Consider the following 20,682-nt stretch of genomic DNA (forward strand, 5'->3'; position numbering starts at 1 on the left):
CCTCTGGCTCTCGAGCTCCTTTTTCCCCCAGATGCATTCAGCTCTTACCGAACGCCTCCCATATGGTCTAGCGGTCAGGATTCCTGGTTTTCACCCAGGCGGCCCGGGTTCGACTCCCGGTACGGGAACGTCCTGCCTTTTGGCTAAGGTGCGCTCATCAGAATCAAGCTTCCCAGGTGAGCGTACCGGAGCCCAACAAAAGCCTTCTCCTTGGGGGCCTATTAGTGCAGGGGAAGAACGGCTGTTGGCCAGAAAAAGGTCCTCCCTCTGTAATACTGGCTGTTTTCTCTTCGCCCCATCTACAAAAGTTCTCGGCGGGTGACAAGAAAGGCAATGTCCAAAGTCAGATTTTCAGTTGCTCCAAGCCCCTTTTGCAACTCTGCTGCTGATAGCGCTGATGTCCAGACTCTACTCTCAGTGGTATCTCAGTGGGTGGGAAAGTGATCAAAAGTCTCCGCGATAGGCTTGTACGCTTATAGGGTGGACTTGCCCTAACCAAAAGGCTGTCCAAGCATGAGGACAGTGCCCCGTGTGAGGATTGAACTCACGACCTTCAGATTATGAGACTGACGCGCTACCTACTGCGCTAACGAGGCAGTGCTTTTGCCACTGTGCCGCACACGCGCCAGGTAAGTTGGCTCATGGTTTGCTGTCTAGACAGAGCTGATGCCCCCCCTCTGGCTCTCGAGCTCCTTTTTCCCCCAGATGCATTCAGCTCTTACCGAACGCCTCCCATATGGTCAAGCGGTCAGGATTCCTGGTTTTCACCCAGGCGGCCCGGGTTCGACTCCCGGTATGGGAACGTCCTGCCTTTTGGCTAAGGTGCGCTCATCAGAATCAAGCTTCCCAGGTGAGCGTACCGGAGCCCAACAAAAGCCTTCTCCTTGGGGGCCTATTAGTGCAGGGGAAGAACGGCTGTTGGCCAGAAAAAGGTCCTCCCTCTGTAATACTGGCTGTTTTCTCTTCGCCCCATCTACAAAAGTTCTCGGCGGGTGACAAGAAAGGCAATGTCCAAAGTCAGATTTTCAGTTGCTCCAAGCCCCTTTTGCAACTCTGCTGCTGATAGCGCTGATGTCCAGACTCTACTCTCAGTGGTATCTCAGTGGGTGGGAAAGTGATCAAAAGTCTCCGCGATAGGCTTGTACGCTTATAGGGTGGACTTGCCCTAACCAAAAGGCTGTCCAAGCATGAGGACAGTGCCCCGTGTGAGGATTGAACTCACGACCTTCAGATTATGAGACTGACACGCTACCTACTGCGCTAACGAGGCAGTGCTTTTGCCACTGTGCCGCACACGCGCCAGGTAAGTTGGCTCATGGTTTGCTGTCTAGACAGAGCTGATGCCCCCCCTCTGGCTCTCGAGCTCCTTTTTCCCCCAGATGCATTCAGCTCTTACCGAACGCCTCCCATATGGTCAAGCGTTCAGGATTCCTGGTTTTCACCCAGGCGGCCCGGGTTCGACTCCTGGTATGGGAACGTCCTGCCTTTTGGCTAAGGTGCGCTCATCAGAATCAAGCTTCCCAGGTGAGCGTACCGGAGCCCAACAAAAGCCTTCTCCTTGGGGGCCTATTAGTGCAGGGGAAGAACGGCTGTTGGCCAGAAAAAGGTCCTCCCTCTGTAATACTGGCTGTTTTCTCTTCGCCCCATCTACAAAAGTTCTCGGCGGGTGACAAGAAAGGCAATGTCCAAAGTCAGATTTTCAGTTGCTCCAAGCCCCTTTTGCAACTCTGCTGCTGATAGCGCTGATGTCCAGACTCTACTCTCAGTGGTATCTCAGTGGGTGGGAAAGTGATCAAAAGTCTCCGCGATAGGCTTGTACGCTTATAGGGTGGACTTGCCCTAACCAAAAGGCTGTCCAAGCATGAGGACAGTGCCCCGTGTGAGGATTGAACTCACGACCTTCAGATTATGAGACTGACGCGCTACCTACTGCGCTAACGAGGCAGTGCTTTTGCCACTGTGCCGCACACGCGCCAGGTAAGTTGGCTCATGGTTTGCTGTCTAGACAGAGCTGATGCCCCCCTCTGGCTCTCGAGCTCCTTTTTCCCCCAGATGCATTCAGCTCTTACCGAACGCCTCCCATATGGTCTAGCGGTCAGGATTCCTGGTTTTCACCCAGGCGGCCCGGGTTCGACTCCCGGTATGGGAACGTCCTGCCTTTTGGCTAAGGTGCGCTCATCAGAATCAAGCTTCCCAGGTGAGCGTACCGGAGCCCAACAAAAGCCTTCTCCTTGGGGGCCTATTAGTGCAGGGGAAGAACGGCTGTTGGCCAGAAAAAGGTCCTCCCTCTGTAATACTGGCTGTTTTCTCTTCGCCCCATCTACAAAAGTTCTCGGCGGGTGACAAGAAAGGCAATGTCCAAAGTCAGATTTTCAGTTGCTCCAAGCCCCTTTTGCAACTCTGCTGCTGATAGCGCTGATGTCCAGACTCTACTCTCAGTGGTATCTCAGTGGGTGGGAAAGTGATCAAAAGTCTCCGCGATAGGCTTGTACGCTTATAGGGTGGACTTGCCCTAACCAAAAGGCTGTCCAAGCATGAGGACAGTGCCCCGTGTGAGGATTGAACTCACGACCTTCAGATTATGAGACTGACACGCTACCTACTGCGCTAACGAGGCAGTGCTTTTGCCACTGTGCCGCACACGCGCCAGGTAAGTTGGCTCATGGTTTGCTGTCTAGACAGAGCTGATGCCCCCCTCTGGCTCTCGAGCTCCTTTTTCCCCCAGATGCATTCAGCTCTTACCGAACGCCTCCCATATGGTCTAGCGGTCAGGATTCCTGGTTTTCACCCAGGCGGCCCGGGTTCGACTCCCGGTATGGGAACGTCCTGCCTTTTGGCTAAGGTGCGCTCATCAGAATCAAGCTTCCCAGGTGAGCGTACCGGAGCCCAACAAAAGCCTTCTCCTTGGGGGCCTATTAGTGCAGGGGAAGAACGGCTGTTGGCCAGAAAAAGGTCCTCCCTCTGTAATACTGTCTGTTTTCTCTTCGCCCCATCTACAAAAGTTCTCGGTGGGTGACAAGAAAGGCAATGTCCAAAGTCAGATTTTCAGTTGCTCCAAGCCCCTTTTGCAACTCTGCTGCTGATAGCGCTGATGTCCAGACTCTACTCTCAGTGGTATCTCAGTGGGTGGGAAAGTAATCAAAAGTCTCCGCGATAGGCTTGTACGCTTATAGGGTGGACTTGCCCTAACCAAAAGGCTGTCCAAGCATGAGGACAGTGCCCCGTGTGATGATTGAACTCACGACCTTCAGATTATGAGACTGACGCGCTACCTACTGCGCTAACGAGGCAGTGCTTTTGCCACTGTGCCGCACACGTGCCAGGTAAGTTGGCTCATGGTTTGCTGTCTAGACAGAGCTGATGCCCCCCTCTGGCTCTCGAGCTCCTTTTTCCCCCAGATGCATTCAGCTCTTACCGAACGCCTCCCATATGGTCTAGCGGTCAGGATTCCTGGTTTTCACCCAGGCGGCCCGGGTTCGACTCCCGGTATGGGAACGTCCTGCCTTTTGGCTAAGGTGCGCTCATCAGAATCAAGCTTCCCAGGTGAGCGTACCGGAGCCCAACAAAAGCCTTCTCCTTGGGGGCCTATTAGTGCAGGGGAAGAACGGCTGTTGGCCAGAAAAAGGTCCTCCCTCTGTAATACTGGCTGTTTTCTCTTCGCCCCATCTACAAAAGTTCTCGGCGGGTGACAAGAAAGGCAATGTCCAAAGTCAGATTTTCAGTTGCTCCAAGCCCCTTTTGCAACTCTGCTGCTGATAGCGCTGATGTCCAGACTCTACTCTCAGTGGTATCTCAGTGGGTGGGAAAGTGATCAAAAGTCTCCGCGATAGGCTTGTACGCTTATAGGGTGGACTTGCCCTAACCAAAAGGCTGTCCAAGCATGAGGACAGTGCCCCGTGTGAGGATTGAACTCACAACCTTCAGATTATGAGACTGACGCGCTACCTACTGCGCTAACGAGGCAGTGCTTTTGCCACTGTGCCGCACACGCGCCAGGTAAGTTGGCTCATGGTTTGCTGTCTAGACAGAGCTGATGCCCCCCTCTGGCTCTCGAGCTCCTTTTTCCCCCAGATGCATTCAGCTCTTACCGAACGCCTCCCATATGGTCTAGCGGTCAGGATTCCTGGTTTTCACCCAGGTGGCCCGGGTTCGACTCCCGGTACGGGAACGTCCTGCCTTTTGGCTAAGGTGCGCTCATCAGAATCAAGCTTCCCAGGTGAGCGTACCGGAGCCCAACAAAAGCCTTCTCCTTGGGGGCCTATTAGTGCAGGGGAAGAACGGCTGTTGGCCAGAAAAAGGTCCTCCCTCTGTAATACTGGCTGTTTTCTCTTCGCCCCATCTACAAAAGTTCTCGGCGGGTGACAAGAAAGGCAATGTCCAAAGTCAGATTTTCAGTTGCTCCAAGCCCCTTTTGCAACTCTGCTGCTGATAGCGCTGATGTCCAGACTCTACTCTCAGTGGTATCTCAGTGGGTGGGAAAGTGATCAAAAGTCTCCGCGATAGGCTTGTACGCTTATAGGGTGGACTTGCCCTAACCAAAAGGCTGTCCAAGCATGAGGACAGTGCCCCGTGTGAGGATTGAACTCACGACCTTCAGATTATGAGACTGACACGCTACCTACTGCGCTAACGAGGCAGTGCTTTTGCCACTGTGCCGCACACGCGCCAGGTAAGTTGGCTCATGGTTTGCTGTCTAGACAGAGCTGATGCCCCCCTCTGGCTCTCGAGCTCCTTTTTCCCCCAGATGCATTCAGCTCTTACCGAACGCCTCCCATATGGTCTAGCGGTCAGGATTCCTGGTTTTCACCCAGGCGGCCCGGGTTCGACTCCCGGTATGGGAACGTCCTGCCTTTTGGCTAAGGTGCGCTCATCAGAATCAAGCTTCCCAGGTGAGCGTACCGGAGCCCAACAAAAGCCTTCTCCTTGGGGGCCTATTAGTGCAGGGGAAGAACGGCTGTTGGCCAGAAAAAGGTCCTCCCTCTGTAATACTGTCTGTTTTCTCTTCGCCCCATCTACAAAAGTTCTCGGTGGGTGACAAGAAAGGCAATGTCCAAAGTCAGATTTTCAGTTGCTCCAAGCCCCTTTTGCAACTCTGCTGCTGATAGCGCTGATGTCCAGACTCTACTCTCAGTGGTATCTCAGTGGGTGGGAAAGTGATCAAAAGTCTCCGCGATAGGCTTGTACGCTTATAGGGTGGACTTGCCCTAACCAAAAGGCTGTCCAAGCATGAGGACAGCGCCCCGTGTGAGGATTGAACTCACGACCTTCAGATTATGAGACTGACGCGCTACCTACTGCGCTAACGAGGCAGTGCTTTTGCCACTGTGCCGCACACGTGCCAGGTAAGTTGGCTCATGGTTTGCTGTCTAGACAGAGCTGATGCCCCCCTCTGGCTCTCGAGCTCCTTTTTCCCCCAGATGCATTCAGCTCTTACCGAACGCCTCCCATATGGTCTAGCGGTCAGGATTCCTGGTTTTCACCCAGGCGGCCCGGGTTCGACTCCCGGTATGGGAACGTCCTGCCTTTTGGCTAAGGTGCGCTCATCAGAATCAAGCTTCCCAGGTGAGCGTACCGGAGCCCAACAAAAGCCTTCTCCTTGGGGGCCTATTAGTGCAGGGGAAGAACGGCTGTTGGCCAGAAAAAGGTCCTCCCTCTGTAATACTGGCTGTTTTCTCTTCGCCCCATCTACAAAAGTTCTCGGCGGGTGACAAGAAAGGCAATGTCCAAAGTCAGATTTTCAGTTGCTCCAAGCCCCTTTTGCAACTCTGCTGCTGATAGCGCTGATGTCCAGACTCTACTCTCAGTGGTATCTCAGTGGGTGGGAAAGTGATCAAAAGTCTCCGCGATAGGCTTGTACGCTTATAGGGTGGACTTGCCCTAACCAAAAGGCTGTCCAAGCATGAGGACAGTGCCCCGTGTGAGGATTGAACTCACGACCTTCAGATTATGAGACTGACACGCTACCTACTGCGCTAACGAGGCAGTGCTTTTGCCACTGTGCCGCACACGCGCCAGGTAAGTTGGCTCATGGTTTGCTGTCTAGACAGAGCTGATGCCCCCCTCTGGCTCTCGAGCTCCTTTTTCCCCCAGATGCATTCAGCTCTTACCGAACGCCTCCCATATGGTCTAGCGGTCAGGATTCCTGGTTTTCACCCAGGCGGCCCGGGTTCGACTCCCGGTACGGGAACGTCCTGCCTTTTGGCTAAGGTGCGCTCATCAGAATCAAGCTTCCCAGGTGAGCGTACCGGAGCCCAACAAAAGCCTTCTCCTTGGGGGCCTATTAGTGCAGGGGAAGAACGGCTGTTGGCCAGAAAAAGGTCCTCCCTCTGTAATACTGGCTGTTTTCTCTTCGCCCCATCTACAAAAGTTCTCGGCGGGTGACAAGAAAGGCAATGTCCAAAGTCAGATTTTCAGTTGCTCCAAGCCCCTTTTGCAACTCTGCTGCTGATAGCGCTGATGTCCAGACTCTACTCTCAGTGGTATCTCAGTGGGTGGGAAAGTGATCAAAAGTCTCCGCGATAGGCTTGTACGCTTATAGGGTGGACTTGCCCTAACCAAAAGGCTGTCCAAGCATGAGGACAGTGCCCCGTGTGAGGATTGAACTCACGACCTTCAGATTATGAGACTGACGCGCTACCTACTGCGCTAACGAGGCAGTGCTTTTGCCACTGTGCCGCACATGCGCCAGGTAAGTTGGCTCATGGTTTGCTGTCTAGACAGAGCTGATGCCCCTCTCTGGCTCTCGAGCTCCTTTTTCCCCCAGATGCATTCAGCTCTTACCGAACGCCTCCCATATGGTCTAGCGGTCAGGATTCCTGGTTTTCACCCAGGCGGCCCGGGTTCGACTCCCGGTATGGGAATGTCCTGCCTTTTGGCTAAGGTGCGCTCATCAGAATCAAGCTTCCCAGGTGAGCGTACCGGAGCCCAACAAAAGCCTTCTCCTTGGGGGCCTATTAGTGCAGGGGAAGAACGGCTGTTGGCCAGAAAAAGGTCCTCTCTCTGTAATACTGGCTGTTTTCTCTTCGCCCCATCTACAAAAGTTCTCGGCGGGTGACAAGAAAGGCAATGTCCAAAGTCAGATTTTCAGTTGCTCCAAGCCCCTTTTGCAACTCTGCTGCTGATAGCGCTGATATCCAGACTCTACTCTCAGTGGTATCTCAGTGGGTGGGAAAGTGATCAAAAGTCTCCGCGATAGGCTTGTACGCTTATAGGGTGGACTTGCCCTAACCAAAAGGCTGTCCAAGCATGAGGACAGTGCCCCGTGTGAGGATTGAACTCACGACCTTCAGATTATGAGACTGACACGCTACCTACTGCGCTAACGAGGCAGTGCTTTTGCCACTGTGCCGCACACGCGCCAGGTAAGTTGGCTCATGGTTTGCTGTCTAGACAGAGCTGATGCCCCCCTCTGGCTCTCGAGCTCCTTTTTCCCCCAGATGCATTCAGCTCTTACCGAACGCCTCCCATATGGTCTAGCGGTCAGGATTCCTGGTTTTCACCCAGGCGGCCCGGGTTCGACTCCCGGTACGGGAACGTCCTGCCTTTTGGCTAAGGTGCGCTCATCAGAATCAAGCTTCCCAGGTGAGCGTACCGGAGCCCAACAAAAGCCTTCTCCTTGGGGGCCTATTAGTGCAGGGGAAGAACGGCTGTTGGCCAGAAAAAGGTCCTCCCTCTGTAATACTGGCTGTTTTCTCTTCGCCCCATCTACAAAAGTTCTCGGCGGGTGACAAGAAAGGCAATGTCCAAAGTCAGATTTTCAGTTGCTCCAAGCCCCTTTTGCAACTCTGCTGCTGATAGCGCTGATGTCCAGACTCTACTCTCAGTGGTATCTCAGTGGGTGGGAAAGTGATCAAAAGTCTCCGCGATAGGCTTGTACGCTTATAGGGTGGACTTGCCCTAACCAAAAGGCTGTCCAAGCATGAGGACAGTGCCCCGTGTGAGGATTGAACTCACGACCTTCAGATTATGAGACTGACACACTACCTACTGCGCTAACGAGGCAGTGCTTTTGCCACTGTGCCGCACACGCGCCAGGTAAGTTGGCTCATGGTTTGCTGTCTAGACAGAGCTGATGCCCCCCTCTGGCTCTCGAGCTCCTTTTTCCCCCAGATGCATTCAGCTCTTACCGAACGCCTCCCATATGGTCAAGCGGTCAGGATTCCTGGTTTTCACCCAGGCGGCCCGGGTTCGACTCCCGGTATGGGAACGTCTTGCCTTTTGGCTAAGGTGCGCTCATCAGAATTAGGGATGCTCATTCGGATTCCACGGAAATGCAATTTCCGAAATTCCGATCGGAAATTGCATTTCCGCATCGGAATGCGGAAATCGTTAATGCAAGTGCGTTAGGCGGATTTCCGCCGGAAATCACGGAAATTCCGCCCGACTTTAACATTGATTTTCTCAAAAACTATGAAGTCTTTTTGAAAACTTTTTTTTTGCATCTTGTTCAGGAGATTCTGCTTAATAAACCCTGAAAATTTGGTGTTTCTAGGACTTACGGGGGCTTTGCTATTAACCGCTAAAGTCGGTGGATTTTTACTGTAATGTAAAATGCAGAAAATCCGCATCTGCCTATTTTCTGCATTTACATTACAGTAAAAATACGCCGACTTTAGCGGTTAATAGCAAAGCCCCCGTAAGTCCTAGAAACACCAAATTTTCAGGGTTTATTAAGCAGAATCTCCTGAACAGGATGCAAAAAAAAGTTTTCAAAAAGACCTTATAGTTTTTGAGAAAATTGATGTTAAAGTCGGGCGGAATTTCCGCGATTTCCGGCGGAAATTCCGCATTGGAATGCGGAAATTGGTAGCGGAAAGCGGAATCGGTATTTGGCAATGGCGGAATGCGGATTTACCGCGGAATCGGAAATTGGCATTTCCGACGATCCCTAATCAGAATCAAGCTTCCCAGGTGAGCGTACCGGAGCCCAACAAAAGCGTTCTCCTTGGGGGCCTATTAGTGCAGGGGAAGAACGGCTGTTGGCCAGAAAAAGGTCCTCCCTCTGTAATACTGGCTGTTTTCTCTTCGCCCCATCTACAAAAGTTCTCGGCGGGTGACAAGAAAGGCAATGTCCAAAGTCAGATTTTCAGTTGCTCCAAGCCCCTTTTGCAACTCTGCTGCTGATAGCGCTGATGTCCAGACTCTACTCTCAGTGGTATCTCAGTGGGTGGGAAAGTGATCAAAAGTCTCCGCGATAGGCTTGTACGCTTATAGGGTGGACTTGCCCTAACCAAAAGGCTGTCCAAGCATGAGGACAGTGCCCCGTGTGAGGATTGAACTCACGACCTTCAGATTATGAGACTGACGCGCTACCTACTGCGCTAACGAGGCAGTGCTTTTGCCACTGTGCCGCACACGCGCCAGGTAAGTTGGCTCATGGTTTGCTGTCTAGACAGAGCTGATGCCCCCCTCTGGCTCTCGAGCTCCTTTTTCCCCCAGATGCATTCAGCTCTTACCGAACGCCTCCCATATGGTCAAGCGGTCAGGATTCCTGGTTTTCACCCAGGCGGCCCGGGTTCGACTCCCGGTACGGGAACGTCCTGCCTTTTGGCTAAGGTGCGCTCATCAGAATCAAGCTTCCCAGGTGAGCGTACCGGAGCCCAACAAAAGCCTTCTCCTTGGGGGCCTATTAGTGCAGGGGAAGAACGGCTGTTGGCCAGAAAAAGGTCCTCCCTCTGTAATACTGGCTGTTTTCTCTTCGCCCCATCTACAAAAGTTCTCGGCGGGTGACAAGAAAGGCAATGTCCAAAGTCAGATTTTCAGTTGCTCCAAGCCCCTTTTGCAACTCTTCTGCTGATAGCGCTGATGTCCAGACTCTACTCTCAGTGGTATCTCAGTGGGTGGGAAAGTGATCAAAAGTCTCCGCGATAGGCTTGTACGCTTATAGGGTGGACTTGCCCTAACCAAAAGGCTGTCCAAGCATGAGGACAGTGCCCCGTGTGAGGATTGAACTCACGACCTTCAGATTATGAGACTGACGCGCTACCTACTGCGCTAACGAGGCAGTGCGTTTGCCACTGTGCCGCACACGCGCCAGGTAAGTTGGCTCATGGTTTGCTGTCTAGACAGAGCTAATGCCCCCCTCTGGCTCTCGAGCTCCTTTTTCCCCCAGATGCATTCAGCTCTTACCGAACGCCTCCCATATGGTCTAGCGGTCAGGATTCCTGGTTTTCACCCAGGCGGCCCGGGTTCGACTCCCGGTACGGGAATGTCCTGCCTTTTGGCTAAGGTGCGCTCATCAGAATCAAGCTTCCCAGGTGAGCGTACCGGAGCCCAACAAAAGCCTTCTCCTTGGGGGCCTATTAGTGCAGGGGAAGAACGGCTGTTGGCCAGAAAAAGGTCCTCCCTCTGTAATACTGGCTGTTTTCTCTTCGCCCCATCTACAAAAGTTCTCGGCGGGTGACAAGAAAGGCAATGTCCAAAGTCAGATTTTCAGTTGCTCCAAGCCCCTTTTGCAACTCTGCTGCTGATAGCGCTGATGTCCAGACTCTACTCTCAGTGGTATCTCAGTGGGTGGGAAAGTGATCAAAAGTCTCCGCGATAGGCTTGTACGCTTATAGGGTGGACTTGCCCTAACCAAAAGGCTGTCCAAGCATGAGGACAGTGCCCCGTGTGAGGATTGAACTCACGACCTTCAGATTATGAGACTGACGCGCTACCTACTGCGCTAACGAGGCAGTGCTTTTGCCACTGTGCCGCACACGCGCCAGGTAAGTTGGCTCATGGTTTGCTGTCTAGACAGAGCTGATGCCCCCCCTCTGGCTCTCGAGCTCCTTTTTCCCCCAGATGCATTCAGCTCTTACCGAACGCCTCCCATATGGTCAAGCGGTCAGGATTCCTGGTTTTCACCCAGGCGGCCCGGGTTCGACTCCCGGTATGGGAACGTCCTGCCTTTTGGCTAAGGTGCGCTCATCAGAATCAAGCTTCCCAGGTGAGCGTACCGGAGCCCAACAAAAGCCTTCTCCTTGGGGGCCTATTAGTGCAGGGGAAGAACGGCTGTTGGCCAGAAAAAGGTCCTCCCTCTGTAATACTGGCTGTTTTCTCTTCGCCCCATCTACAAAAGTTCTCGGCGGGTGACAAGAAAGGCAATGTCCAAAGTCAGATTTTCAGTTGCTCCAAGCCCCTTTTGCAACTCTGCTGCTGATAGCGCTGATGTCCAGACTCTACTCTCAGTGGTATCTCAGTGGGTGGGAAAGTGATCAAAAGTCTCCGCGATAGGCTTGTACGCTTATAGGGTGGACTTGCCCTAACCAAAAGGCTGTCCAAGCATGAGGACAGTGCCCCGTGTGAGGATTGAACTCACGACCTTCAGATTATGAGACTGACACGCTACCTACTGCGCTAACGAGGCAGTGCTTTTGCCACTGTGCCGCACACGCGCCAGGTAAGTTGGCTCATGGTTTGCTGTCTAGACAGAGCTGATGCCCCCCCTCTGGCTCTCGAGCTCCTTTTTCCCCCAGATGCATTCAGCTCTTACCGAACGCCTCCCATATGGTCAAGCGTTCAGGATTCCTAGTTTTCACCCAGGCGGCCCGGGTTCGACTCCTGGTATGGGAACGTCCTGCCTTTTGGCTAAGGTGCGCTCATCAGAATCAAGCTTCCCAGGTGAGCGTACCGGAGCCCAACAAAAGCCTTCTCCTTGGGGGCCTATTAGTGCAGGGGAAGAACGGCTGTTGGCCAGAAAAAGGTCCTCCCTCTGTAATACTGGCTGTTTTCTCTTCGCCCCATCTACAAAAGTTCTCGGCGGGTGACAAGAAAGGCAATGTCCAAAGTCAGATTTTCAGTTGCTCCAAGCCCCTTTTGCAACTCTGCTGCTGATAGCGCTGATGTCCAGACTCTACTCTCAGTGGTATCTCAGTGGGTGGGAAAGTGATCAAAAGTCTCCGCGATAGGCTTGTACGCTTATAGGGTGGACTTGCCCTAACCAAAAGGCTGTCCAAGCATGAGGACAGTGCCCCGTGTGAGGATTGAACTCACGACCTTCAGATTATGAGACTGACGCGCTACCTACTGCGCTAACGAGGCAGTGCTTTTGCCACTGTGCCGCACACGCGCCAGGTAAGTTGGCTCATGGTTTGCTGTCTAGACAGAGCTGATGCCCCCCTCTGGCTCTCGAGCTCCTTTTTCCCCCAGATGCATTCAGCTCTTACCGAACGCCTCCCATATGGTCTAGCGGTCAGGATTCCTGGTTTTCACCCAGGCGGCCCGGGTTCGACTCCCGGTATGGGAACGTCCTGCCTTTTGGCTAAGGTGCGCTCATCAGAATCAAGCTTCCCAGGTGAGCGTACCGGAGCCCAACAAAAGCCTTCTCCTTGGGGGCCTATTAGTGCAGGGGAAGAACGGCTGTTGGCCAGAAAAAGGTCCTCCCTCTGTAATACTGGCTGTTTTCTCTTCGCCCCATCTACAAAAGTTCTCGGCGGGTGACAAGAAAGGCAATGTCCAAAGTCAGATTTTCAGTTGCTCCAAGCCCCTTTTGCAACTCTGCTGCTGATAGCGCTGATGTCCAGACTCTACTCTCAGTGGTATCTCAGTGGGTGGGAAAGTGATCAAAAGTCTCCGCGATAGGCTTGTACGCTTATAGGGTGGACTTGCCCTAACCAAAAGGCTGTCCAAGCATGAGGACAGTGCCCCGTGTGAGGATTGAACTCACGACCTTCAGATTATGAGACTGACACGCTACCTACTGCGCTAACGAGGCAGTGCTTTTGCCACTGTGCCGCACACGCGCCAGGTAAGTTGGCTCATGGTTTGCTGTCTAGACAGAGCTGATGCCCCCCTCTGGCTCTCGAGCTCCTTTTTCCCCCAGATGCATTCAGCTCTTACCGAACGCCTCCCATATGGTCTAGCGGTCAGGATTCCTGGTTTTCACCCAGGCGGCCCGGGTTCGACTCCCGGTATGGGAACGTCCTGCCTTTTGGCTAAGGTGCGCTCATCAGAATCAAGCTTCCCAGGTGAGCGTACCGGAGCCCAACAAAAGCCTTCTCCTTGGGGGCCTATTAGTGCAGGGGAAGAACGGCTGTTGGCCAGAAAAAGGTCCTCCCTCTGTAATACTGTCTGTTTTCTCTTCGCCCCATCTACAAAAGTTCTCGGTGGGTGACAAGAAAGGCAATGTCCAAAGTCAGATTTTCAGTTGCTCCAAGCCCCTTTTGCAACTCTGCTGCTGATAGCGCTGATGTCCAGACTCTACTCTCAGTGGTATCTCAGTGGGTGGGAAAGTAATCAAAAGTCTCCGCGATAGGCTTGTACGCTTATAGGGTGGACTTGCCCTAACCAAAAGGCTGTCCAAGCATGAGGACAGTGCCCCGTGTGATGATTGAACTCACGACCTTCAGATTATGAGACTGACGCGCTACCTACTGCGCTAACGAGGCAGTGCTTTTGCCACTGTGCCGCACACGTGCCAGGTAAGTTGGCTCATGGTTTGCTGTCTAGACAGAGCTGATGCCCCCCTCTGGCTCTCGAGCTCCTTTTTCCCCCAGATGCATTCAGCTCTTACCGAACGCCTCCCATATGGTCTAGCGGTCAGGATTCCTGGTTTTCACCCAGGCGGCCCGGGTTCGACTCCCGGTATGGGAACGTCCTGCCTTTTGGCTAAGGTGCGCTCATCAGAATCAAGCTTCCCAGGTGAGCGTACCGGAGCCCAACAAAAGCCTTCTCCTTGGGGGCCTATTAGTGCAGGGGAAGAACGGCTGTTGGCCAGAAAAAGGTCCTCCCTCTGTAATACTGGCTGTTTTCTCTTCGCCCCATCTACAAAAGTTCTCGGCGGGTGACAAGAAAGGCAATGTCCAAAGTCAGATTTTCAGTTGCTCCAAGCCCCTTTTGCAACTCTGCTGCTGATAGCGCTGATGTCCAGACTCTACTCTCAGTGGTATCTCAGTGGGTGGGAAAGTGATCAAAAGTCTCCGCGATAGGCTTGTACGCTTATAGGGTGGACTTGCCCTAACCAAAAGGCTGTCCAAGCATGAGGACAGTGCCCCGTGTGAGGATTGAACTCACAACCTTCAGATTATGGGACTGACGCGCTACCTACTGCGCTAACGAGGCAGTGCTTTTGCCACTGTGCCGCACACGCGCCAGGTAAGTTGGCTCATGGTTTGCTGTCTAGACAGAGCTGATGCCCCCCTCTGGCTCTCGAGCTCCTTTTTCCCCCAGATGCATTCAGCTCTTACCGAACGCCTCCCATATGGTCTAGCGGTCAGGATTCCTGGTTTTCACCCAGGTGGCCCGGGTTCGACTCCCGGTACGGGAACGTCCTGCCTTTTGGCTAAGGTGCGCTCATCAGAATCAAGCTTCCCAGGTGAGCGTACCGGAGCCCAACAAAAGCCTTCTCCTTGGGGGCCTATTAGTGCAGGGGAAGAACGGCTGTTGGCCAGAAAAAGGTCCTCCCTCTGTAATACTGGCTGTTTTCTCTTCGCCCCATCTACAAAAGTTCTCGGCGGGTGACAAGAAAGGCAATGTCCAAAGTCAGATTTTCAGTTGCTCCAAGCCCCTTTTGCAACTCTGCTGCTGATAGCGCTGATGTCCAGACTCTACTCTCAGTGGTATCTCAGTGGGTGGGAAAGTGATCAAAAGTCTCCGCGATAGGCTTGTACGCTTATAGGGTGGACTTGCCCTAACCAAAAGGCTGTCCAAGCATGAGGACAGTGCCCCGTGTGAGGATTGAACTCACGACCTTCAGATTATGAGACTGACACGCTACCTACTGCGCTAACGAGGCAGTGCTTTTGCCACTGTGCCGCACACGCGCCAGGTAAGTTGGCTCATGGTTTGCTGTCTAGACAGAGCTGATGCCCCCCTCTGGCTCTCGAGCTCCTTTTTCCCCCAGATGCATTCAGCTCTTACCGAACGCCTCCCATATGGTCTAGCGGTCAGGATTCCTGGTTTTCACCCAGGCGGCCCGGGTTCGACTCCCGGTATGGGAACGTCCTGCCTTTTGGCTAAGGTGCGCTCATCAGAATCAAGCTTCCCAGGTGAGCGTACCGGAGCCCAACAAAAGCCTTCTCCTTGGGGGCCTATTAGTGCAGGGAAAGAACGGCTGTTGGCCAGAAAAAGGTCCTCCCTCTGTAATACTGTCTGTTTTCTCTTCGCCCCATCTACAAAAGTTCTCGGTGGGTGACAAGAAAGGCAATGTCCAAAGTCAGATTTTCAGTTGCTCCAAGCCCCTTTTGCAACTCTGCTGCTGATAGCGCTGATGTCCAGACTCTACTCTCAGTGGTATCTCAGTGGGTGGGAAAGTGATCAAAAGTCTCCGCGATAGGCTTGTACGCTTATAGGGTGGACTTGCCCTAACCAAAAGGCTGTCCAAGCATGAGGACAGCGCCCCGTGTGAGGATTGAACTCACGACCTTCAGATTATGAGACTGACGCGCTACCTACTGCGCTAACGAGGCAGTGCTTTTGCCACTGTGCCGCACACGTGCCAGGTAAGTTGGCTCATGGTTTGCTGTCTAGACAGAGCTGATGCCCCCCTCTGGCTCTCGAGCTCCTTTTTCCCCCAGATGCATTCAGCTCTTACCGAACGCCTCCCATATGGTCTAGCGGTCAGGATTCCTGGTTTTCACCCAGGCGGCCCGGGTTCGACTCCCGGTATGGGAACGTCCTGCCTTTTGGCTAAGGTGCGCTCATCAGAATCAAGCTTCCCAGGTGAGCGTACCGGAGCCCAACAAAAGCCTTCTCCTTGGGGGCCTATTAGTGCAGGGGAAGAACGGCTGTTGGCCAGAAAAAGGTCCTCCCTCTGTAATACTGGCTGTTTTCTCTTCGCCCCATCTACAAAAGTTCTCGGCGGGTGACAAGAAAGGCAATGTCCAAAGTCAGATTTTCAGTTGCTCCAAGCCCCTTTTGCAACTCTGCTGCTGATAGCGCTGATGTCCAGACTCTACTCTCAGTGGTATCTCAGTGGGTGGGAAAGTGATCAAAAGTCTCCGCGATAGGCTTGTACGCTTATAGGGTGGACTTGCCCTAACCAAAAGGCTGTCCAAGCATGAGGACAGTGCCCCGTGTGAGGATTGAACTCACGACCTTCAGATTATGAGACTGACACGCTACCTACTGCGCTAACGAGGCAGTGCTTTTGCCACTGTGCCGCACACGCGCCAGGTAAGTTGGCTCATGGTTTGCTGTCTAGACAGAGCTGATGCCCCCCTCTGGCTCTCGAGCTCCTTTTTCCCCCAGATGCATTCAGCTCTTACCGAACGCCTCCCATATGGTCTAGCGGTCAGGATTCCTGGTTTTCACCCAGGCGGCCCGGGTTCGACTCCCGGTACGGGAACGTCCTGCCTTTTGGCTAAGGTGCGCTCATCAGAATCAAGCTTCCCAGGTGAGCGTACCGGAGCCCAACAAAAGCCTTCTCCTTGGGGGCCTATTAGTGCAGGGGAAGAACGGCTGTTGGCCAGAAAAAGGTCCTCCCTCTGTAATACTGGCTGTTTTCTCTTCGCCCCATCTACAAAAGTTCTCGGCGGGTGACAAGAAAGGCAATGTCCAAAGTCAGATTTTCAGTTGCTCCAAGCCCCTTTTGCAACTCTGCTGCTGATAGCGCTGATGTCCAGACTCTACTCTCAGTGGTATCTCAGTGGGTGGGAAAGTGATCAAAAGTCTCCGCGATAGGCTTGTACGCTTATAGGGTGGACTTGCCCTAACCAAAAGGCTGTCCAAGCATGAGGACAGTGCCCCGTGTGAGGATTGAACTCACGACCTTCAGATTATGAGACTGACGCGCTACCTACTGCGCTAACGAGGCAGTGCTTTTGCCACTGTGCCGCACATGCGCCAGGTAAGTTGGCTCATGGTTTGCTGTCTAGACAGAGCTGATGCCCCTCTCTGGCTCTCGAGCTCCTTTTTCCCCCAGATGCATTCAGCTCTTACCGAACGCCTCCCATATGGTCTAGCGGTCAGGATTCCTGGTTTTCACCCAGGTGGCCCGGGTTCGACTCCCGGTATGGGAATGTCCTGCCTTTTGGCTAAGGTGCGCTCATCAGAATCAAGCTTCCCAGGTGAGCGTACCGGAGCCCAACAAAAGCCTTCTCCTTGGGGGCCTATTAGTGCAGGGGAAGAACGGCTGTTGGCCAGAAAAAGGTCCTCTCTCTGTAATACTGGCTGTTTTCTCTTCGCCCCATCTACAAAAGTTCTCGGCGGGTGACAAGAAAGGCAATGTCCAAAGTCAGATTTTCAGTTGCTCCAAGCCCCTTTTGCAACTCTGCTGCTGATAGCGCTGATATCCAGACTCTACTCTCAGTGGTATCTCAGTGGGTGGGAAAGTGATCAAAAGTCTCCGCGATAGGCTTGTACGCTTATAGGGTGGACTTGCCCTAACCAAAAGGCTGTCCAAGCATGAGGACAGTGCCCCGTGTGAGGATTGAACTCACGACCTTCAGATTATGAGACTGACACGCTACCTACTGCGCTAACGAGGCAGTGCTTTTGCCACTGTGCCGCACACGCGCCAGGTAAGTTGGCTCATGGTTTGCTGTCTAGACAGAGCTGATGCCCCCCTCTGGCTCTCGAGCTCCTTTTTCCCCCAGATGCATTCAGCTCTTACCGAGCGCCTCCCATATGGTCAAGCGGTCAGGATTCCTGGTTTTCACCCAGGCGGCCCGGGTTCGACTCCCGGTATGGGAACGTCCTGCCTTTTGGCTAAGGTGCGCTCATCAGAATTAGGGATGCTCATTCGGATTCCACGGAAATGCAATTTCCGAAATTCCGATCGGAAATTGCATTTCCGCATCGGAATGCGGAAATCGTTAATGCAAGTGCGTTAGGCGGATTTCCGCCGGAAATCACGGAAATTCCGCCCGACTTTAACATTGATTTTCTCAAAAACTGTGAAGTCTTTTTGAAAACTTTTTTTTTGCATCTTGTTCAGGAGATTCTGCTTAATAAACCCTGAAAATTTGGTGTTTCTAGGACTTACGGGGGCTTTGCTATTAACCGCTAAAGTCGGTGGATTTTTACTGTAATGTAAAATGCAGAAAATCCGCATCTGCCTATTTTCTGCATTTACATTACAGTAAAAATACGCCGACTTTAGCGGTTAATAGCAAAGCCCCCGTAAGTCCTAGAAACACCAAATTTTCAGGGTTTATTAAGCAGAATCTCCTGAACAGGATGCAAAAAAAAGTTTTCAAAAAGACCTTATAGTTTTTGAGAAAATTGATGTTAAAGTCGGGCGGAATTTCCGCGATTTCCGGCGGAAATTCCGCATTGGAATGCGGAAACTGGTAGCGGAAAGCGGAATCGGTATTTGGCAATGGCGGAATGCGGATTTACCGCGGAATCGGAAATTGGCATTTCCGACGATCCCTAATCAGAATCAAGCTTCCCAGGTGAGCGTACCGGAGCCCAACAAAAGCGTTCTCCTTGGGGGCCTATTAGTGCAGGGGAAGAACAGCTGTTGGCCAGAAAAAGGTCCTCCCTCTGTAATACTGGCTGTTTTCTCTTCGCCCCATCTACAAAAGTTCTCGGCGGGTGACAAGAAAGGCAATGTCCAAAGTCAGATTTTCAGTTGCTCCAAGCCCCTTTTGCAACTCTGCTGCTGATAGCGCTGATGTCCAGACTCTACTCTCAGTGGTATCTCAGTGGGTGGGAAAGTGATCAAAAGTCTCCGCGATAGGCTTGTACGCTTATAGGGTGGACTTGCCCTAACCAAAAGGCTGTCCAAGCATGAGGACAGTGCCCCGTGTGAGGATTGAACTCACGACCTTCAGATTATGAGACTGACGTGCTACCTACTGCGCTAACGAGGCAGTGCTTTTGCCACTGTGCCGCACACGCGCCAGGTAAGTTGGCTCATGGTTTGCTGTCTAGACAGAGCTGATGCCCCCCTCTGGCTCTCGAGCTCCTTTTTCCCCCAGATGCATTCAGCTCTTACTGAACGCCTCCCATATGGTCAAGCGGTCAGGATTCCTGGTTTTCACCCAGGCGGCCCGGGTTCGACTCCCGGTACGGGAACGTCCTGCCTTTTGGCTAAGGTGCGCTCATCAGAATCAAGCTTCCCAGGTGAGCGTACCGGAGCCCAACAAAAGCCTTCTCCTTGGGGGCCTATTAGTGCAGGGGAAGAACGGCTGTTGGCCAGAAAAAGGTCCTCCCTCTGTAATACTGTCTGTTTTCTCTTCGCCCCATCTACAAAAGTTCTCGGCGGGTGACAAGAAAGGCAATGTCCAAAGTCAGATTTTCAGTTGCTCCAAGCCCCTTTTGCAACTCTGCTGCTGATAGCGCTGATGTCCAGACTCTACTCTCAGTGGTATCTCAGTGGGTGGGAAAGTGATCAAAAGTCTCCGCGATAGGCTTGTACGCTTATAGGGTGGACTTGCCCTAACCAAAAGGCTGTCCAAGCATGAGGACAGTGCCCCGTGTGAGGATTGAACTCACGACCTTCAGATTATGAGACTGACGCGCTACCTACTGCGCTAACGAGGCAGTGCTTTTGCCACTGTGCCGCACACGCGCCAGGTAAGTTGGCTCATGGTTTGCTGTCTAGACAGAGCTGATGCCCCCCTCTGGCTCTCGAGCTCCTTTTTCCCCCAGATGCATTCAGCTCTTACCGAACGCCTCCCATATGGTCAAGCGGTCAGGATTCCTGGTTTTCACCCAGGCGGCCCGGGTTCGACTCCCGGTATGGGGACGTCCTGCCTTTTGGCTAAGGTGCGCTCATCAGAATCAAGCTTCCCAGGTGAGCGTACCGGAGCCCAACAAAAGCCTTCTCCTTGGGGGCCTATTAGTGCAGGGGAAGAACGGCTGTTGGCCAGAAAAAGGTCCTCCCTCTGTAATACTGTCTGTTTTCTCTTCGCCCCATCTACAAAAGTTCTCGGCGGGTGACAAGAAAGGCAATGTCCAAAGTCAGATTTTCAGTTGCTCCAAGCCCCTTTTGCAACTCTGCTGCTGATAGCGCTGATGTCCAGAATCTACTCTCAGTGGTATCTCAGTGGGTGGGAAAGTGATCAAAAGTCTCCGCGATAGGCTTGTACGCTTATAGGGTGGACTTGCCCTAACCAAAAGGCTGTCCAAGCATGAGGACAGAGCCCCGTGTGAGGATTGAACTCACGACCTTCAGATTATGAGACTGACGCGCTACCTACTGCGCTAACGAGGCAGTGCTTTTGCCACTGTGCCGCACACGCGCCAGGTAAGTTGGCTCATGGTTTGCTGTCTAGACAGAGCTGATGCCCCCCTCTGGCTCTCGAGCTCCTTTTTCCCCCAGATGCATTCAGCTCTTACCGAACGCCTCCCATATGGTCTAGCGGTCAGGATTCCTGGTTTTCACCCAGGCGGCCCGGGTTCGACTCCCGGTACGGGAACGTCCTGCCTTTTGGCTAAGGTGCGCTCATCAGAATCAAGCTTCCCAGGTGAGCGTACCGGAGCCCAACAAAAGCCTTCTCCTTGGGGGCCTATTAGTGCAGGGGAAGAACGGCTGTTGGCCAGAAAAAGGTCCTCCCTCTGTAATACTGGCTGTTTTCTCTTCGCCCCATCTACAAAAGTTCTCGGCGGGTGACAAGAAAGGCAATGTCCAAAGTCAGATTTTCAGTTGCTCCAAGCCCCTTTTGCAACTCTGCTGCTGATAGCGCTGATGTCCAGACTCTACTCTCAGTGGTATCTCAGTGGGTGGGAAAGTGATCAAAAGTCTCCGCGATAGGCTTGTACGCTTATAGGGTGGACTTGCCCTAACCAAAAGGCTGTCCAAGCATGAGGACA

At 52.9% G+C, this 20,682-nt stretch overlaps 55 non-coding genes across 55 annotated transcripts; 27 read left to right on the forward strand and 28 right to left on the reverse strand.

The window, feature by feature from the left end:
* The first annotated feature begins 56 nt into the window (after nucleotides 1–56).
* Nucleotides 57–128, forward strand: TRNAE-UUC (transfer RNA glutamic acid (anticodon UUC)). The gene has a single exon. It is a non-coding gene; the product is annotated as a tRNA-Glu (tRNA).
* A 395-nt stretch (nucleotides 129–523) lies between these two features.
* On the reverse strand, nucleotides 524–596 carry TRNAM-CAU (transfer RNA methionine (anticodon CAU)). The gene has a single exon. It is a non-coding gene; the product is annotated as a tRNA-Met (tRNA).
* A 134-nt stretch (nucleotides 597–730) lies between these two features.
* Nucleotides 731–802, forward strand: TRNAE-UUC (transfer RNA glutamic acid (anticodon UUC)). The gene has a single exon. It is a non-coding gene; the product is annotated as a tRNA-Glu (tRNA).
* Nucleotides 803–1,197: 395 nt separating this feature from the next.
* On the reverse strand, nucleotides 1,198–1,270 carry TRNAM-CAU (transfer RNA methionine (anticodon CAU)). Its single transcript has one exon. It is a non-coding gene; the product is annotated as a tRNA-Met (tRNA).
* A 601-nt stretch (nucleotides 1,271–1,871) lies between these two features.
* TRNAM-CAU (transfer RNA methionine (anticodon CAU)) lies at nucleotides 1,872–1,944 on the reverse strand. The gene has a single exon. It is a non-coding gene; the product is annotated as a tRNA-Met (tRNA).
* Nucleotides 1,945–2,077: 133 nt separating this feature from the next.
* On the forward strand, nucleotides 2,078–2,149 carry TRNAE-UUC (transfer RNA glutamic acid (anticodon UUC)). Its single transcript has one exon. It is a non-coding gene; the product is annotated as a tRNA-Glu (tRNA).
* Nucleotides 2,150–2,544: 395 nt separating this feature from the next.
* On the reverse strand, nucleotides 2,545–2,617 carry TRNAM-CAU (transfer RNA methionine (anticodon CAU)). The gene has a single exon. It is a non-coding gene; the product is annotated as a tRNA-Met (tRNA).
* A 133-nt stretch (nucleotides 2,618–2,750) lies between these two features.
* Nucleotides 2,751–2,822, forward strand: TRNAE-UUC (transfer RNA glutamic acid (anticodon UUC)). The gene has a single exon. It is a non-coding gene; the product is annotated as a tRNA-Glu (tRNA).
* Nucleotides 2,823–3,217: 395 nt separating this feature from the next.
* Nucleotides 3,218–3,290, reverse strand: TRNAM-CAU (transfer RNA methionine (anticodon CAU)). The gene has a single exon. It is a non-coding gene; the product is annotated as a tRNA-Met (tRNA).
* A 133-nt stretch (nucleotides 3,291–3,423) lies between these two features.
* On the forward strand, nucleotides 3,424–3,495 carry TRNAE-UUC (transfer RNA glutamic acid (anticodon UUC)). The gene has a single exon. It is a non-coding gene; the product is annotated as a tRNA-Glu (tRNA).
* Nucleotides 3,496–3,890: 395 nt separating this feature from the next.
* On the reverse strand, nucleotides 3,891–3,963 carry TRNAM-CAU (transfer RNA methionine (anticodon CAU)). Its single transcript has one exon. It is a non-coding gene; the product is annotated as a tRNA-Met (tRNA).
* A 133-nt stretch (nucleotides 3,964–4,096) lies between these two features.
* On the forward strand, nucleotides 4,097–4,168 carry TRNAE-UUC (transfer RNA glutamic acid (anticodon UUC)). Its single transcript has one exon. It is a non-coding gene; the product is annotated as a tRNA-Glu (tRNA).
* Nucleotides 4,169–4,563: 395 nt separating this feature from the next.
* On the reverse strand, nucleotides 4,564–4,636 carry TRNAM-CAU (transfer RNA methionine (anticodon CAU)). The gene has a single exon. It is a non-coding gene; the product is annotated as a tRNA-Met (tRNA).
* Nucleotides 4,637–4,769: 133 nt separating this feature from the next.
* Nucleotides 4,770–4,841, forward strand: TRNAE-UUC (transfer RNA glutamic acid (anticodon UUC)). Its single transcript has one exon. It is a non-coding gene; the product is annotated as a tRNA-Glu (tRNA).
* A 395-nt stretch (nucleotides 4,842–5,236) lies between these two features.
* TRNAM-CAU (transfer RNA methionine (anticodon CAU)) lies at nucleotides 5,237–5,309 on the reverse strand. The gene has a single exon. It is a non-coding gene; the product is annotated as a tRNA-Met (tRNA).
* A 133-nt stretch (nucleotides 5,310–5,442) lies between these two features.
* TRNAE-UUC (transfer RNA glutamic acid (anticodon UUC)) lies at nucleotides 5,443–5,514 on the forward strand. Its single transcript has one exon. It is a non-coding gene; the product is annotated as a tRNA-Glu (tRNA).
* A 395-nt stretch (nucleotides 5,515–5,909) lies between these two features.
* Nucleotides 5,910–5,982, reverse strand: TRNAM-CAU (transfer RNA methionine (anticodon CAU)). Its single transcript has one exon. It is a non-coding gene; the product is annotated as a tRNA-Met (tRNA).
* A 133-nt stretch (nucleotides 5,983–6,115) lies between these two features.
* On the forward strand, nucleotides 6,116–6,187 carry TRNAE-UUC (transfer RNA glutamic acid (anticodon UUC)). The gene has a single exon. It is a non-coding gene; the product is annotated as a tRNA-Glu (tRNA).
* Nucleotides 6,188–6,582: 395 nt separating this feature from the next.
* TRNAM-CAU (transfer RNA methionine (anticodon CAU)) lies at nucleotides 6,583–6,655 on the reverse strand. Its single transcript has one exon. It is a non-coding gene; the product is annotated as a tRNA-Met (tRNA).
* Nucleotides 6,656–6,788: 133 nt separating this feature from the next.
* Nucleotides 6,789–6,860, forward strand: TRNAE-UUC (transfer RNA glutamic acid (anticodon UUC)). Its single transcript has one exon. It is a non-coding gene; the product is annotated as a tRNA-Glu (tRNA).
* A 395-nt stretch (nucleotides 6,861–7,255) lies between these two features.
* TRNAM-CAU (transfer RNA methionine (anticodon CAU)) lies at nucleotides 7,256–7,328 on the reverse strand. The gene has a single exon. It is a non-coding gene; the product is annotated as a tRNA-Met (tRNA).
* Nucleotides 7,329–7,461: 133 nt separating this feature from the next.
* TRNAE-UUC (transfer RNA glutamic acid (anticodon UUC)) lies at nucleotides 7,462–7,533 on the forward strand. Its single transcript has one exon. It is a non-coding gene; the product is annotated as a tRNA-Glu (tRNA).
* A 395-nt stretch (nucleotides 7,534–7,928) lies between these two features.
* On the reverse strand, nucleotides 7,929–8,001 carry TRNAM-CAU (transfer RNA methionine (anticodon CAU)). The gene has a single exon. It is a non-coding gene; the product is annotated as a tRNA-Met (tRNA).
* A 133-nt stretch (nucleotides 8,002–8,134) lies between these two features.
* On the forward strand, nucleotides 8,135–8,206 carry TRNAE-UUC (transfer RNA glutamic acid (anticodon UUC)). Its single transcript has one exon. It is a non-coding gene; the product is annotated as a tRNA-Glu (tRNA).
* Nucleotides 8,207–9,257: 1,051 nt separating this feature from the next.
* TRNAM-CAU (transfer RNA methionine (anticodon CAU)) lies at nucleotides 9,258–9,330 on the reverse strand. Its single transcript has one exon. It is a non-coding gene; the product is annotated as a tRNA-Met (tRNA).
* A 133-nt stretch (nucleotides 9,331–9,463) lies between these two features.
* Nucleotides 9,464–9,535, forward strand: TRNAE-UUC (transfer RNA glutamic acid (anticodon UUC)). Its single transcript has one exon. It is a non-coding gene; the product is annotated as a tRNA-Glu (tRNA).
* A 395-nt stretch (nucleotides 9,536–9,930) lies between these two features.
* On the reverse strand, nucleotides 9,931–10,003 carry TRNAM-CAU (transfer RNA methionine (anticodon CAU)). Its single transcript has one exon. It is a non-coding gene; the product is annotated as a tRNA-Met (tRNA).
* A 133-nt stretch (nucleotides 10,004–10,136) lies between these two features.
* TRNAE-UUC (transfer RNA glutamic acid (anticodon UUC)) lies at nucleotides 10,137–10,208 on the forward strand. Its single transcript has one exon. It is a non-coding gene; the product is annotated as a tRNA-Glu (tRNA).
* Nucleotides 10,209–10,603: 395 nt separating this feature from the next.
* On the reverse strand, nucleotides 10,604–10,676 carry TRNAM-CAU (transfer RNA methionine (anticodon CAU)). Its single transcript has one exon. It is a non-coding gene; the product is annotated as a tRNA-Met (tRNA).
* A 134-nt stretch (nucleotides 10,677–10,810) lies between these two features.
* On the forward strand, nucleotides 10,811–10,882 carry TRNAE-UUC (transfer RNA glutamic acid (anticodon UUC)). The gene has a single exon. It is a non-coding gene; the product is annotated as a tRNA-Glu (tRNA).
* Nucleotides 10,883–11,277: 395 nt separating this feature from the next.
* Nucleotides 11,278–11,350, reverse strand: TRNAM-CAU (transfer RNA methionine (anticodon CAU)). Its single transcript has one exon. It is a non-coding gene; the product is annotated as a tRNA-Met (tRNA).
* Nucleotides 11,351–11,951: 601 nt separating this feature from the next.
* On the reverse strand, nucleotides 11,952–12,024 carry TRNAM-CAU (transfer RNA methionine (anticodon CAU)). The gene has a single exon. It is a non-coding gene; the product is annotated as a tRNA-Met (tRNA).
* Nucleotides 12,025–12,157: 133 nt separating this feature from the next.
* TRNAE-UUC (transfer RNA glutamic acid (anticodon UUC)) lies at nucleotides 12,158–12,229 on the forward strand. Its single transcript has one exon. It is a non-coding gene; the product is annotated as a tRNA-Glu (tRNA).
* A 395-nt stretch (nucleotides 12,230–12,624) lies between these two features.
* Nucleotides 12,625–12,697, reverse strand: TRNAM-CAU (transfer RNA methionine (anticodon CAU)). Its single transcript has one exon. It is a non-coding gene; the product is annotated as a tRNA-Met (tRNA).
* A 133-nt stretch (nucleotides 12,698–12,830) lies between these two features.
* On the forward strand, nucleotides 12,831–12,902 carry TRNAE-UUC (transfer RNA glutamic acid (anticodon UUC)). Its single transcript has one exon. It is a non-coding gene; the product is annotated as a tRNA-Glu (tRNA).
* Nucleotides 12,903–13,297: 395 nt separating this feature from the next.
* Nucleotides 13,298–13,370, reverse strand: TRNAM-CAU (transfer RNA methionine (anticodon CAU)). The gene has a single exon. It is a non-coding gene; the product is annotated as a tRNA-Met (tRNA).
* A 133-nt stretch (nucleotides 13,371–13,503) lies between these two features.
* TRNAE-UUC (transfer RNA glutamic acid (anticodon UUC)) lies at nucleotides 13,504–13,575 on the forward strand. The gene has a single exon. It is a non-coding gene; the product is annotated as a tRNA-Glu (tRNA).
* A 395-nt stretch (nucleotides 13,576–13,970) lies between these two features.
* TRNAM-CAU (transfer RNA methionine (anticodon CAU)) lies at nucleotides 13,971–14,043 on the reverse strand. Its single transcript has one exon. It is a non-coding gene; the product is annotated as a tRNA-Met (tRNA).
* A 133-nt stretch (nucleotides 14,044–14,176) lies between these two features.
* TRNAE-UUC (transfer RNA glutamic acid (anticodon UUC)) lies at nucleotides 14,177–14,248 on the forward strand. The gene has a single exon. It is a non-coding gene; the product is annotated as a tRNA-Glu (tRNA).
* A 395-nt stretch (nucleotides 14,249–14,643) lies between these two features.
* On the reverse strand, nucleotides 14,644–14,716 carry TRNAM-CAU (transfer RNA methionine (anticodon CAU)). Its single transcript has one exon. It is a non-coding gene; the product is annotated as a tRNA-Met (tRNA).
* Nucleotides 14,717–14,849: 133 nt separating this feature from the next.
* TRNAE-UUC (transfer RNA glutamic acid (anticodon UUC)) lies at nucleotides 14,850–14,921 on the forward strand. Its single transcript has one exon. It is a non-coding gene; the product is annotated as a tRNA-Glu (tRNA).
* Nucleotides 14,922–15,316: 395 nt separating this feature from the next.
* Nucleotides 15,317–15,389, reverse strand: TRNAM-CAU (transfer RNA methionine (anticodon CAU)). Its single transcript has one exon. It is a non-coding gene; the product is annotated as a tRNA-Met (tRNA).
* A 133-nt stretch (nucleotides 15,390–15,522) lies between these two features.
* TRNAE-UUC (transfer RNA glutamic acid (anticodon UUC)) lies at nucleotides 15,523–15,594 on the forward strand. The gene has a single exon. It is a non-coding gene; the product is annotated as a tRNA-Glu (tRNA).
* Nucleotides 15,595–15,989: 395 nt separating this feature from the next.
* Nucleotides 15,990–16,062, reverse strand: TRNAM-CAU (transfer RNA methionine (anticodon CAU)). Its single transcript has one exon. It is a non-coding gene; the product is annotated as a tRNA-Met (tRNA).
* A 133-nt stretch (nucleotides 16,063–16,195) lies between these two features.
* TRNAE-UUC (transfer RNA glutamic acid (anticodon UUC)) lies at nucleotides 16,196–16,267 on the forward strand. The gene has a single exon. It is a non-coding gene; the product is annotated as a tRNA-Glu (tRNA).
* A 395-nt stretch (nucleotides 16,268–16,662) lies between these two features.
* On the reverse strand, nucleotides 16,663–16,735 carry TRNAM-CAU (transfer RNA methionine (anticodon CAU)). The gene has a single exon. It is a non-coding gene; the product is annotated as a tRNA-Met (tRNA).
* Nucleotides 16,736–16,868: 133 nt separating this feature from the next.
* On the forward strand, nucleotides 16,869–16,940 carry TRNAE-UUC (transfer RNA glutamic acid (anticodon UUC)). The gene has a single exon. It is a non-coding gene; the product is annotated as a tRNA-Glu (tRNA).
* Nucleotides 16,941–17,335: 395 nt separating this feature from the next.
* Nucleotides 17,336–17,408, reverse strand: TRNAM-CAU (transfer RNA methionine (anticodon CAU)). The gene has a single exon. It is a non-coding gene; the product is annotated as a tRNA-Met (tRNA).
* Nucleotides 17,409–17,541: 133 nt separating this feature from the next.
* TRNAE-UUC (transfer RNA glutamic acid (anticodon UUC)) lies at nucleotides 17,542–17,613 on the forward strand. The gene has a single exon. It is a non-coding gene; the product is annotated as a tRNA-Glu (tRNA).
* Nucleotides 17,614–18,664: 1,051 nt separating this feature from the next.
* TRNAM-CAU (transfer RNA methionine (anticodon CAU)) lies at nucleotides 18,665–18,737 on the reverse strand. The gene has a single exon. It is a non-coding gene; the product is annotated as a tRNA-Met (tRNA).
* Nucleotides 18,738–18,870: 133 nt separating this feature from the next.
* TRNAE-UUC (transfer RNA glutamic acid (anticodon UUC)) lies at nucleotides 18,871–18,942 on the forward strand. The gene has a single exon. It is a non-coding gene; the product is annotated as a tRNA-Glu (tRNA).
* Nucleotides 18,943–19,337: 395 nt separating this feature from the next.
* On the reverse strand, nucleotides 19,338–19,410 carry TRNAM-CAU (transfer RNA methionine (anticodon CAU)). Its single transcript has one exon. It is a non-coding gene; the product is annotated as a tRNA-Met (tRNA).
* Nucleotides 19,411–19,543: 133 nt separating this feature from the next.
* On the forward strand, nucleotides 19,544–19,615 carry TRNAE-UUC (transfer RNA glutamic acid (anticodon UUC)). Its single transcript has one exon. It is a non-coding gene; the product is annotated as a tRNA-Glu (tRNA).
* A 395-nt stretch (nucleotides 19,616–20,010) lies between these two features.
* TRNAM-CAU (transfer RNA methionine (anticodon CAU)) lies at nucleotides 20,011–20,083 on the reverse strand. Its single transcript has one exon. It is a non-coding gene; the product is annotated as a tRNA-Met (tRNA).
* Nucleotides 20,084–20,216: 133 nt separating this feature from the next.
* TRNAE-UUC (transfer RNA glutamic acid (anticodon UUC)) lies at nucleotides 20,217–20,288 on the forward strand. Its single transcript has one exon. It is a non-coding gene; the product is annotated as a tRNA-Glu (tRNA).
* Nucleotides 20,289–20,682: the final 394 nt, after the last annotated feature.

The sequence above is a fragment of the Hyperolius riggenbachi genome, chromosome 3 (assembly GCF_040937935.1).
Source record: "Hyperolius riggenbachi isolate aHypRig1 chromosome 3, aHypRig1.pri, whole genome shotgun sequence".
Classification (NCBI taxonomy): Eukaryota; Metazoa; Chordata; class Amphibia; order Anura; family Hyperoliidae; genus Hyperolius; species Hyperolius riggenbachi.